General features: G+C 39.0%; 1 long non-coding RNA gene across 1 annotated transcript in view; it reads left to right on the top strand.

The window, feature by feature from the left end:
• The first annotated feature begins 259 nt into the window (after nucleotides 1–259).
• LOC130145116 (uncharacterized) overlaps nucleotides 260–13,282 on the top strand; it is a 32,654-nt gene continuing 19,631 nt past the window's right edge. The window contains exons 1-3 of the long non-coding RNA XR_008820379.1: nucleotides 260–369; nucleotides 10,162–10,289; nucleotides 11,915–11,992. This is a non-coding gene — a long non-coding RNA (uncharacterized LOC130145116). The remainder of the gene's footprint in view (nucleotides 370–10,161; nucleotides 10,290–11,914; nucleotides 11,993–13,282) is intronic.

Below are 13,282 nucleotides of genomic sequence, written 5' to 3' on the forward strand. Positions count from 1 at the left end.
AGAAGCTACTTCCAAAATTGCCAGAGAGCTAAAGAAGCCAAGTTATACTGGGGCAGGGCAGGGGGGGAGGTGGGGGGGGGTCTCCAAATGGCAGGACATGTTACGTAACTACTTATCAAAGTGTGTCAAATTTACTTTTATCTTGAGCATATTCAGATCAAGAGGTAGAATCCACCCCCTTTTTTCTTCTGGTTTCCTGTTATTGTTGCTGCAGCTGTATATTTCTTCTTCCATTTCACTTTTTGCTTTCAATAAAGAACAAAGTTGTGACTCGGCTTAAAACTGTGTTAAAATTCTGAATGTTGGTTTTGAATTACTTTACTGGCGGAAGATCATTATCAAAATGACTGCTTCTTCTTAAGAAAAGAGGTAAGAATGTATCTGTTCTACCTACATCATGTTCAGATTCTTGAAGTTCCAGGAAACTCTCTTGGATTTGGCAAATTGAATTTGGAGTGATTGATGAAAAAATATGCTGACGATAAAATGTCTCTCCTCATAATATTTAAAACATCTTTCTTTAAAGTTTTCAGTTTATTACTAGAGCAAGTTAAAGCTTTCTTCTCATGAGGATTTTTTTCTAATCCTACCATAGAACCATAAAAATGTGGTTAGGTTGGTAATATCCATAGGAGATTGCTCTCATTTCCACTGTATTTTACTGGCAATTCTTCTACAAGATAAATAAGTTTGGTATAAAGCAAACAAATATACATATGCAATCTTCCTTGCTACACGTTTTTTCAAGGAAAATCGTTACAATTCATTCTAGACTGTTCTTTTGTAATATAACCTAGACAAATTCACATTCTTCAGTTTATAATATAGACAACTAAAATTGCCAACAACTGAGAAATTTTTCTTCTTTCACAGCATCATTGAAAATACATCTCTCAGTTGTCAGTTATGGCAGACATCTTCAAGCACATGTCTATGCACAAATGTACATGTACATTATACAAACAAGAACATTTTCCACATTAAAAGTTTAACCATTGTAGGAAATGATTTATTTGTTATACTTTCTTGGGGGGGGGTTGTTTGGTTAGGTTTGACTTTGGACGGGTTGTGGGGTTTTTTTTTGTTTTAATATCTTTGAATATCATTATATCTAGAGCTTTTTGTTTACTGTTCTCAAATTAAGTAGAAGTCATTTGCTGTGGAATGCTGTGGAATAAAATATTCCAGGTTAATGACTGGTTGAAAATTATTTCAGAAGAAAAATAGTAGTACTTTCTAGGGAAAAAGAATTACTATGTATTTCCTCAGTGATCAGGAATTTGGAAAAGCAGTAACATTTGGAGTCTAGAGTAAAAAGCATACCACCTCCTGTTTGGTTACAGCTGAGGACTCAAAGTCTTTTTTTTTCCCATTCCTTCAAATCTATGACTTTGATTCTCTTCCAGATTATTCATCCCAAGGGGAAAAATACAACTCCTTTTAAGTATAATTACAGCTTGGTCTCCTACTTCAAATGCTTTCAGGCATAATATGACTTCCCCTGAAGAAGACAAACCCATTGAAATCACCATCCCTCTTATCATTTCACATTAGTCTGGATCCACATTAGCAGGCATACTGTGAGAAGGAATGATTGTCTATCTTAATACTTATTAAAATATTCAGAAATTCAAATTCCATGCATGTGAAACTCAAGTGCGATACATATGATGAGGCTGTTCTGTATAGCTGATACTTTGTTAGGTGTGTAGTAACTGGTACCTATAGATGATACAGGTAAAGCCAACAAAGTTAGGAATACTGAGCCATGAGAGGGTCTAAACAGGTTGTTCTCTAACAGGCAGCTGCCCTCTGCATCATGTTCAAACCGCCTAGCCTAGACTCTTAATTTTCACTTTGCAGGACAAGAAGGGCAGCCATCTAAACCCAGCAACCCGAATCTTAGCACGTGAATTAGAAGCCTGTATTCTGAATATAATCTGTAGCAAAAAAAACAACACAACTGGTTCTTGAAGAGGCTTTGGTTGAAATTTACCACCCACTATAACCAACTATGTGTTGTTCGTTAACATCAGAAGCTGGGATGACTAAGACATCTTTCTCCTCTCACAAGCCATTTTTCCTGAATGTTTTTTTCCTACTGCTGTTATGTGAAACATTCATCAGAGTTAAAAACATTAATTCAAATTCTTTACTAGTCTATCCATGAAGAAAACTCTACAGCCTCCTCTTAAGGCATCTCTGAGATCCTTCAAAGAGTAATTCAGTGTTTAAATTAGGAGACAGTCTCTCTCCGCTTACTGTAAGCATCAGTGTCTGCAGAAGGATGGAGTGCTACTATGCTGCACAGCGAGTTTCCCAAAGCAGGCCAGAAGATGCTAGGAGCAGAAGTGCAAATGAAAAAAGTCCTGACTCCAGGCTTCACAACACTCCTCTTAGGAGGCAAAATCTTCCTCCCAGGGTGTGGTGTAGGAAAAGCAGAAACATTGGGGGGGGGGGGGGGGAGATGGTTACACATGGTTAGAGCATCCACATGGGGAACAGGGGACCTGCAATGCTGGCCAGCCTCCTTCAGAAGGGATTTCAACCAGTAACTTTTCCTGGAAGGTACCTTAAAAGCATGTATGGAAAGGCTGCTGGGCTGCCCCATGGGAGACAGTACCATAAGCTTGAGAGAGAAAGCCAGTGAGAAGCAGCCTCGTTCTCCAGTCTCTGGGAAAGCGGAAGCCCTGGGGTCTGCTCACAATAACTGAAAAGAGCAAGTAGCTTGTGACTGGTAGTAAAAACATGATAGCTGGCAGCGATGGTAGCTGGCATGAGAAATGTGAGCCAGGGGTATCGGGGAGCGTAAGGCAGGTTGCAGTTGTGATTACAGGGCTGCAGGAGCTGAAGTAGAGGGTGAGTTTTGGCTTCCCTGGGTTCCCAGCTGGTGATGGAGTACTGCTTTGCACTGCAAAGGGGTGTTAAAGAAGCTGCACCCCTGTGGACAGTGAAAACTGTGTTTCCTCCTCCATCCTGAAGCTTGAGAAAGGTCTATAAGCTCTTTCACACCACATCACAGCTTGCATGGGAATAAAACAAATCATGATGAGCCTTCACTGCAGTCATTCTCAAGGGTTTATGAAAAAAGAGGGAAACATAACCCTAAATCCTTAAGTATACACAAGCTAGACCCTGACCAAAATTACAAGTTTTGCTTACTTTCTCGAAAACTACCTTTTCCCTGAACTGTATACATAGATTTCTGAATTAAAAAGAGATTTAAATAAGTGTAGGTAGTAGAGCGAATCTGTGGTTTCCCTATTACAGAGGAATAAGGTATCATAAAACACCTCCTACTTGCCTGCTGGGCAAACAAGAATACGTGAGGCAACTTTCCCTTTTCCCATGCATGTGGGCATTGGGTGGGTTGGCAGGGAAAAAATAGGAGAACAGCTGATTGATACCCTACTGAAAAGGCAAGATAGACTAAATAGGACCAAAAAAGCAATTAGACGAAAGGTAAAGACAGACAAGTCTGCCTAGTGCATAATAGGAAGAACAGAAATAATCCATTGGATAATACTTATCAGACAGTTACCAGAAGCTTTATTTAAAGTCTGAGCTTGTTAAATAAAACAAAAAACTTCCATCTAAGTAAGAATTATAAATGAGTTAAATATTGGTGGTTTTATCCAGCCACTTAAAAAATAAAAAATTGTACAAAGTGAAGCAAAATATCATGTGGACAAAATTCCTCCAACAAACTCCCTTAACAGTAATATTGGTGTCCAAAATTAATGTTAATTTGAGTAAATTACTATATGGTAACACCAACGTTAGGTGGGACTCGTGTTTGATTTATGCCATCTGTTCACAACTCGGGTGTCACTTTCTCCAGCTTTCAAATAGGGAAAACAAAACCAAAACTTACTCTTCCCTACCTCGATTAAGGTTATTTAGTGAATTTAGTTGAATTTCCAACATTTACTGAACTGTTTCTTTGAAAACAGCACTGATGCCTTAATGTTGAGTTACACTTAACACAAAACGCACACTCAGCAAGGTATCAATGCTTTAAAGAGAAGGAAGGAGTAAGTATTGTAATTAGCAAATGTTTTGCTATACAGCTAGAAATGTACATCCACTCTGTAGACTTGTTGGAACGTAAACTGCTTTTCCCCTACATCTGGTATCCATAAAAAAAAAAAAAAAAAAAAAAAAGTGACCTAGCAAGCAGACTTTACATATGGCATTTTAAAGAGGCAGTGCTCGGTAAGTGACCCCCCTCTCTCGGCCGTGCGGGACCCTCTCCCTGAAGCAAATACGTAGAAGGAACAGACCGGTGCTTACTCGAAGAGTCGACCGATTTAGGTATAAAACCGCTGTAGATTTTCATTTTGTTGACAGCGGTTTGAGTCTGCGATTACTGGCGATCATAGTTTGCACGCAGGATTCCCTTCTGGCTCAACTCCTTCGACTGCATTTAGTTCCCCTGATCTCATCTGCGCCGTTTCTCCTGAGGAAAGCCCGGTGCCCCGGCAGCCCTCCCCTCACCGCAGGCGGGGAGAGACCGCGCCCCGTGAGCAGCACAGACGCCCGGCCCGGTGCCCTCCGCACCGCCCGAGGGACGGGACGAGCCGAAGGGGCCGACCGCCCCGGCCTCCCCGCCAGCCCTCCGGGGCCCGCCGCCCCGCCCGGCCGCGCTTCCGCTGCGGCCCGACGGCCGCTGGGGGGCAGCAGGCGGCGGGCCGGGCCGGGCCGGGCCGGGCCGGGCGGCGGGAGGGGGCTGGCTGCGGTCTGGCCCGCGCCTCCCGCCCGTTGTCTGTACCGGCGGCTCCCCGTCTAGGCCAGGGAGCTCGTGTCCCGGCAGGAGGCGGGCTGTGGCGAGCGGAAAAGGGCGGCGGGGTCGGCAGTGGGCGCCGTTTCCCGGTCACTCTCGGCAGGTTACAGCCTTGGGCAGCCAAGAGCGAACATCTGCCACGCCCGGGGCACCCCATGCGCCCCGAAACAGCTCGCTGGTGGCGCAGGCCTACCACCGCGCTGCTTTCTGCTCCAGGAACAAAGAACTCTTACATTCAGACAGGAATCGCTTAAATATTTCCCGTCTGGTAATGCTGCTGGAGTAGTTAGCGCTGTGTCAGGTCACAGGCCAGAAAGCTCCCAGGTGTGGTGGGGCTGACAGAAGCCCCCTGGGGCTCACCCAGGGGAGGGCAGAGGTGGGCACCCAAGATGGCTTCGCCCCTCAGCCCCACTGTGCCCCGAGCAGCTGGTCTGCGCCTGGCCTGCAGCAAAGTGTCGGCCGTCACACCAGGTGCCATGGCCAGTGTGAGCCCAGGGCGTGTTTCCATGGGCCAGCCACATACTAGGCGCCATTACGAGAAGGACAGCCAATAGGTTGAGGGAAGTTGCTGTTCACCTGTACTCAGCACTGGCAGGCAGGAGCTGCCATACCACAGCCAATGTTGGAGCGCCCTGCTTATAAGAGAAACTGGGCCAGTGATGGGTGACTGAGATGGCTGAGGCCTAAAACATACCCTACCAAAAAAAAATAAATAAAGGGATTGAGGGACTGGGCTTTTGTGGTCTTGGAAAGAAGAGGCTAAGGAGGAACCTAGTAATTGCTTCTAACTATTTGAAGGGCCATTACAAAGATCGCAATAGTGCCAGATGGTGTAAAGAGTGGACAGAAACAGCACATTTTGTCTTGAGAGGTTCAGTTTGGACGTTAGAGGAAAAAGTCAGGAGGGCTGTTCAAGACTAGAAGAAGTTGCCAGCGACATCAAGGATCTGTCCTTGGATGGTTTCAGACATCATAGCTGACCTGGGAGTGGGGTAACGGTCCTGTTTCAAGTAAGGGATTGGACTCAATTTTCTCCAGAAACCTCTTCCAACCAATATTTAGCAACTCCATGATTGGTATGCTTGTCAAGTTTGACAGTTCTGGCTTTCTACGCAAATTAAGAGTACACAGAAAAGCACAAAAATGTACTGCAATTTACAAATAAGTTTTTGTATTTTTGTTGTACAAAGTATACAGTACAACACACGGTTTATTACTGTTGCACATTACTGCTCTATGTCCCAGCATCTATAAATGCATTTGTAGCTGGGTGAATGAGATTAAGCATTCATTTGTTTTTATGCTGGAATAAAATTCCTTTGGGATAAACCTTAACACAGGAGTTATTAGCTTATAAGCATCCCTGTCCTGCAACTACTTATGAAATAAATTAGTTGACCTATTTTGAATCTCTCGGCTCAATAGGTATGGGTAGCATTTTTAAAGCACTTTAAATCTTAGTATTAAAGAGACCATACTTTGCCTTAGACAACACATGCTGTTACAAGATCTTAATTCTGTGAAATAGGTGTTATATTATGCCTCTTAGTTGCAAGATGTACATCTCTGAATATTTACTAGGAGTAATCAAATGGTAAATCTGAATCCAGACAACACAGAAATTTTACCTCAGTATCATCAAGGACCAGCACTACTGATGAGAACTGTAACTATTATCTCAACTACAGAGCCTAATTTATCCAGGTGCCATATAAACCACAAAATTAATTCAATTTGTGGTAATACACTTGACTATATTCAAATGGCCTCCTCCAGAAGCAGATGTGAGTCTTGAACAACAAAAAGTTAATCTAGCAAATTCCAGTTTAGTCCTGAAAGGTATGGTTTTTCATGCTTTACATCTTATGAAGTAAAATTGAGTCAGTTTTCTCAAAAACTGTAGCTTCAGTCAAAAGGAAAAATTTGAAGCATTACTGTTGGCACCTATAGTAAAAAATATGCAACTGCAATATTTAGCAAAGAAGGAAAGGGTAAGCAGCTGAAAACTCATTACGTTTTTTGCAAATGGTGCTTAACTGACAGTCAAGAAAGTAGGGTGTTTTTATCAAATCAGTACTGATTGATAAGTAATAGTCAATACATGAAAAGAGCATCCCAGGTTTGCTGCGTTTTAGCCATTTAGTGCTCTTTTGTAGGATCCAAAGGTGTGAGAGTTCATTATTAAAGTAACAGATTTGATACAAAGATTTAATCTGAAGTTATCTCTTTATGATTCAACAGTCATGGACTAACCATACATTTAAATGTGTTAATAAAAAAACCCAAAAAACTTATAAATTAAATCTACAGCTCAGAATATCTTTTTTCTTGTTCTTCAAAAAGCTCATTTACATTAAGTGACTTAACATAGCTTACAGTATTTGTTTCTTCAACATCAAAATACCTTCTGATAGTTTTTTTAGGATTCATGTCTCTGTGTCAGTTGTAATGACTGGAAGTAAAAATTAACTCATATTGAATCTCATGCTAAATAATGTTTACTGTTTCATTCTACATCATCTCTGTGTTCTGAGCCCTCAGTTTGCTTCCATCAGGAATGCCATGGCTTAGTCTGTTAATGTCACCCACAGAAGATCATGAATATCAAGTTTTCCTTAGGAAGCAGATACTACCTACAAAAGCTCGTTTTCTCAATATGTAAGATAACTAAGCAAGAAACATGTACTAACACATTTTTAAGGGGTGAAGAATGGCCTAAGGGAATTCCTTACCCATGGATATGATGCCAATTCTCAATCCTCTCTAAAAGCAAAGTGGCAACAGAAAAAAAATAGCATGACTGAATGATGTTTTTCTTTGCCTTAGTGACTTACTACTGTTCTACAGCCTGTACTGAAGCACAAAAAAAAAATGCATGCAGATTTTATTCAAGCACTATTAGTGGTGTTAAGCATTTTTGAGGAAAGACAAAACCTTTCATGCTGCCAACATAAATGGAGATATATGGGAATATCTGAAAGCACAGAGTAGCATCAGAGAATGATAAAGGGTGGAAGGGTTGTGGTCCCAGGCACACAGCCTCTGCAGGGAGCCAAGGAGTGGTTCTTCTTTTGCAGATGGTGGGGTCATCTCCCTCAAACCTTTATAGAAGCCTTGGTAAAAACTTTATCATGATGTCTCACTTCCATCTTGTGCTAAGCACACGTGCCAGCAACAAGCCTGGCACAGCAACACAAGGTAATGAGATGCAAACACCAGAGAAGGTGTGTACTGTCCTCCACAGGGATTTCGCCAGCTGTTTCTAACGTCACAGAGAAAGGCACACAGCAGCTTAAGCTAAACAAGAAAAAGGGAGCACAGGTAGAAGTTATCAAGCTTTTTACAGGATAAAGGACATTTTTTATGTTTTCCATGTAAAACAACTGAATGTTCTCATTTTGCTAGTGTTTTGATAAAATGAATAACCAGTACCACTTGTGCTTTGTACAGATTTGTTTTCTCAAACCTCTGGTGTGGATACATATTCCCATGCATGCACAAGTAGACTACAAAGTTTTCTGCTAACAGCCATATAGTCTTACACCTAAAAAACATTAGAACTGCCAGTAGAGTGAACTATCTCCAAACCTGTATCTGGCTTTGTTTCAGAAGAAAATGGGTGGTTTTGGTGTTTTGGTTTTTTTTTTTTCTAGAAGAAAGCCTATAAATGAGCCAACATTTACATTGTGTGAATGATAAAGAGATAAAAGCTCAGTAGTGGACTGGGGAGGTATGCTATTTGATACTGCAGATGTACCTGTTAAAAAATTTCCACAGGCATCCAAAACCAAATTTAAATAAGGTTTAATGGTTTACATAGTTGGGGGGTTTTTTCAGCTTTTCAAAATGGTAAGGAAATACCAACACACGAATGATCAAGTTAACACATAACTTTTATAATGGAGAATAGTTGAGTGCTTCTGGAATTAAACACAGTTGACCTGTAAGTAGCCTTAAATGGGTGCTTTTAATGACATTTGGGCAGAGATCACTTTCCGAGTTACACCAAATGGCAATTTTTGCTATTGATAATGTTGGATTCTACATTTTTTACATGAAAGTTGTGGTTTTGAGGCAAGTCTGTAGACAGAGTGCTTTTATTTTAGAAAATTTCCAGTGGTTACTTAATAATTGCAACATCCAGTCATACATTAAACTTGGAGCAGCTTCCTGATAATCAAAGGGTTATTCTTCATATTTCAGAATGTGCCAAAGGCCTTATGTTTAAAGTTTAAGAAATTAATGTAACAAATACCACCTCATGGGTTTACTGAAATACAATATATACATATAAAGATGGAAGAAATTAGGTTTAATGAGAAGTGTAATGTTGGATCTCTTCCAAATATAAACAGAATATAAATAATTTTTAAATGGTATAAATAATTTTACAGACTATATTATGTATTAAGACACCAAAGTTGTGCTAATGCAAATTAACTAAACAGTCCTTATTAATTATGTGGACCAAGTGGTAATTAAAAAGGAATTTTAGAAAAAGACATATTTGAAAAAATTATTTCAGCTATATTTAACATTTCAGTGTTAACTGTGTAAATAAAACAAAGCTAATATCCCCACTTCATCCCAGCTGCATAGAGAGCGTCATTATACTCCATACATTATGTGCATTGCTTTGAAAACAGCTGGAAAATAGTACGAGCTTTTTCAAAATAAAAATAAAAAAATATTTTTTTTATTAAAACTGGAAAACAAACTATTCTTTCATTAATTGGTTACTTTGCATGTTAAATCAATCTCTGAATTAATAAATTCAGGTTTCATTTGAAACCTTCATAAAGGTTTCAAATTTTTTACATTTAAAACTTTCAAGTATATACAACTGAAAAAGCTTCATTCCATAGTGATTGTCCTCTCAGAAGACTTTAGGCATCAATTGTGTAAATGATTGCATCTGAGCTAGTCATCCTAGGCTGTCCTCGTAACCAAAGGAGAGAAGAACTTTTGGGGTACAATTAATCTGGCCATCTTAGGTTTCTTTATTAATGCGTGATAAATTACACCAAAGAATCACCTGTTTCTGTCCACTGATTGCAAAAGAAACGACTGGAGCACATCCTGCCCTTTGTCATCCAGCTGTACTTTCAAGCTTTGCCTTGCATTTTAATATAATCAGTAGAGTGGATTTTGCCTGTTTTTTCTAGAAAGCTAGATTTATTGGATTATGTATTTTAATGTGTAACAGTTTCACCATCATTTGAGTTAAGTCTATCGGAGCCTAAATTACTGTGAAAATACACCAGCATTAATTTTATCTACAGTACTTTGGATTACTGAATGTTAGACTTTCTTTTTTTATTTGGCGGCTTGTTTTTTTTCCTCTGTGATTTTCAACAGTTGTTCTGAAATATTTACAGATACTATAAAGTCATTTCTATGGATGTCTGTATGCATCAAATGGAAAACTTCATCACTTCAAGAGAATGAATGCATGCACGAAACCCACAATTCATACAGAAATAGCTGAACAGCAAGATCTGTGTATGTAAGTGGAACTGTGCTATATGAACTAGCATTTGAATGTGTGTTGTACTAAATACTGAGTTTGGGAAGGACGTAATGTAACAAGAGCATGTTCCAAAGCTGCATTTGCCTGGGGCTCCTCTGTGCTTGGAAGATGTTACTACCTCAAAAACATACATATAAAAACAATACAGCACTCACAGTGTGTAATTTAAGGTATAGCTGATCAGTATAACTGATAGACATATCTGTTTACAGAATTTTACCTCATAACTTTATCCTCACTAATCATGTTCAGCCTTCCACTAATAAGCATGAGAAGCTGTTTAAGTTTTTGGTTTACAATACATCCATTCTGTTAATATTTCCCCTAGTGGAAAAAACTGCAATATCAGGTGATTATAGACTGAGATCTACTATAGAGATAGTCATAGCAGATGTGGAGTGATCCATCAGATGTCAATTTGAAACAATGATTAATACATTATTAATATTTTCATAGATAAATACATATATCTTCTCAGGGCCAAACCTTTAATTTCCCACCCTTGCAGCTCTAAAATTTTCAGTAGCTCTGTCATCTTCAAGTGACATCTTTATCAAAATATTGCCAATAGAAACTTTAAAAAAAACTTTAACTTACTAGTTTTCCTATTTTTAGAAAGTAAAATTATAGAACTGACAAAGTATGTGCAGTGACTGTTGCTATGTCTGTTTGGAAAAGTCATTTCATTTTGGCTGGCTTTGCTTACTTCACTTACCCTAAAATTTCTGTCTTAAACAAATGGTTGTCCAGAAACCAAAAACTCCATGGATCAGTTTTACTCCACTTCAGACTGCTTGAAATTTAGAGTGGCACTAGTAAATAGTTTTGTCTGAGGAATTAACAGCCTAATATCATATGTATCTGTTAAGGATGCTTGAACTCATTAGAGAAAGTATCATGTATATGACATTACAGACAAAACTCTGCCAACCAAAACTGAATTCTGGTTGAATAATTTGTTAGCTGTTCCTTTCCAATGTGTAAAAGAGAGATCCCAGATATTATTGAAACCTTATATAAACGCTGAGTAAGATTAAATCCTGATTTGTAAGTTAGAATCTCAGCCTTCAAACAGCATTGACAGTAGAGGCTCATCTGAACAAAATTCTTTAGAAACCTGTGATGAGCTAAAACTTTTGATTTTGGTTTCCAGCCAAATATTGCACTACTGAACATACAGTGTTGAAAACACAGACCTGCTTCCAAACACGTCTGTTCTGTGTATTTCATTACTTTTTTCCTAAAGTATAGAATTTGATGAATGCAGCCACTTGTGAATACTTTAAAATATTTTAGGTATTTTGTGACATACCATCGCTAAGACAATTAATATGTTGTACATCATAAATCAAAGTGATTATTCTGAGTATCTTAAGAATACAGCTATCTATAATGTAATGTAATTTAATATGTGCGGGGTTTTCTCTCAGTACCACTAATTAATAAATCTGGTCTAATAAATCTGGTCTTTTTAGTATGTTTTCAGTGAGACTTTCTACATAACTCCACTGCTGTTCTTTTTTGGAGGTTGATTTTGGTTTTATATTAGAAATAGTAACTCTCTATATTAAAGATCACTGTTTCACTTTATTTTTTCCTAGTATGCCTTTGGAAGAAGGAGATGGAGGGGAAAAGCAGGCTTGGAAGGAACCCTAAAATATTCTGTGGAAAAGTGAATGGTATTGATATTTTTCTTTTAGCTCTACTTAGCTACTAGTATGGATTTCTATTACACAATAGATACAAAAGCTGTAATAACTTATGGAGATTAAGGAACCAGAAGTGTTAAAAAAATGCTGTCCCCTGAATCATGCCTGGACCTTGCTGCTATGTCTGTACTAATTAACAGAGTGAGGCCATATAGCACTTGCTCAAGTGCTACTGGCACGCAAACTCCTGTACAACGTGTTTTGCTAGCATATAAGCTCCTATGCTTTTGGTCCTTGTTAACTAAGGCTCTATCAGACAATATCTAGGTGCTGTCTAGGGAATACCACTGGGCAGAGACTGTTCTTTGCTAGGCAGTAAGCAAGAGGCCACCCTGTGTGGGAATGAGAAATGGTTTTAGCTTTATGAGTGTGTTTGCCATTGGCATTGCCTTGTCCTTTTTGTTTATTCAGATAGATGTAGCCTCAGGGTTTGCCCTAGATGATTGGTAGCCGGAGGATAACCAAAAGAAAGAGCATCACTTTAATAGGAGTGCTTGTGACTTGTTTTTCTGCAATTCTGCTTGAAGTTGCAGACAAGCCTAAAGGAGGAAACAAGTTAGTCCTAGCAAAGGAGAAGGATAAACTGCTGAACGAAAGAATTTGAAACAAAGTTAAAAAAGCCATTAATTATTTTTTTTAAAAAAAAGGCAAATTTAAACTATACCTTAAAATAACTTCTTGAAGTCTTCTCATGGTTGGCCATAAGGATTTCCTAATGTGTGTGTTAGCCATAAAAACTGAGGAAACAATTCAGCTACAGCCCATCCTAGAGTATTGCCTTTTTGGAATCAGTTTCAAGCTTCCCCAGGGACAGGAAAATATTGCCATTTCTCCCAAGCCTCCACAGTGCTACAGCCTTGAGCAATTTTGTTTCCCTTTGGTACAAATGTATCCTCTCTTTCTTTTCTTTCTTTTTTTTTTTTTTTCCTCTCATCTGCTGTTATTCTTACCCTGACTTATCCTGCAGTTCAGAGCAAATTCATCAAGTAGACCTCATCTTACTTCCAGGGAGGTTGTGTGATTCCTACTGTATTATTTGTTTACATGTTGCTTCTAGCTTAAATGACCTTCTAGTTAAGATGGTTTCAAAACTCCTATAATGTTTTATGAATGTACCAAAATAAGTATTTTTACATATATCTATATACGTGATATGTAGCTGTAGCTGTGTGTATATACATACACACACAGCCTGACATTCTTAAACTTTTGTTGAAATCTCCACAGAATAAATTATGAAGGTGTGCCAAGCAAGGGGCC

Source organism: Falco biarmicus, chromosome 2 (assembly GCF_023638135.1).
Source record: "Falco biarmicus isolate bFalBia1 chromosome 2, bFalBia1.pri, whole genome shotgun sequence".
Classification (NCBI taxonomy): Eukaryota; Metazoa; Chordata; class Aves; order Falconiformes; family Falconidae; genus Falco; species Falco biarmicus.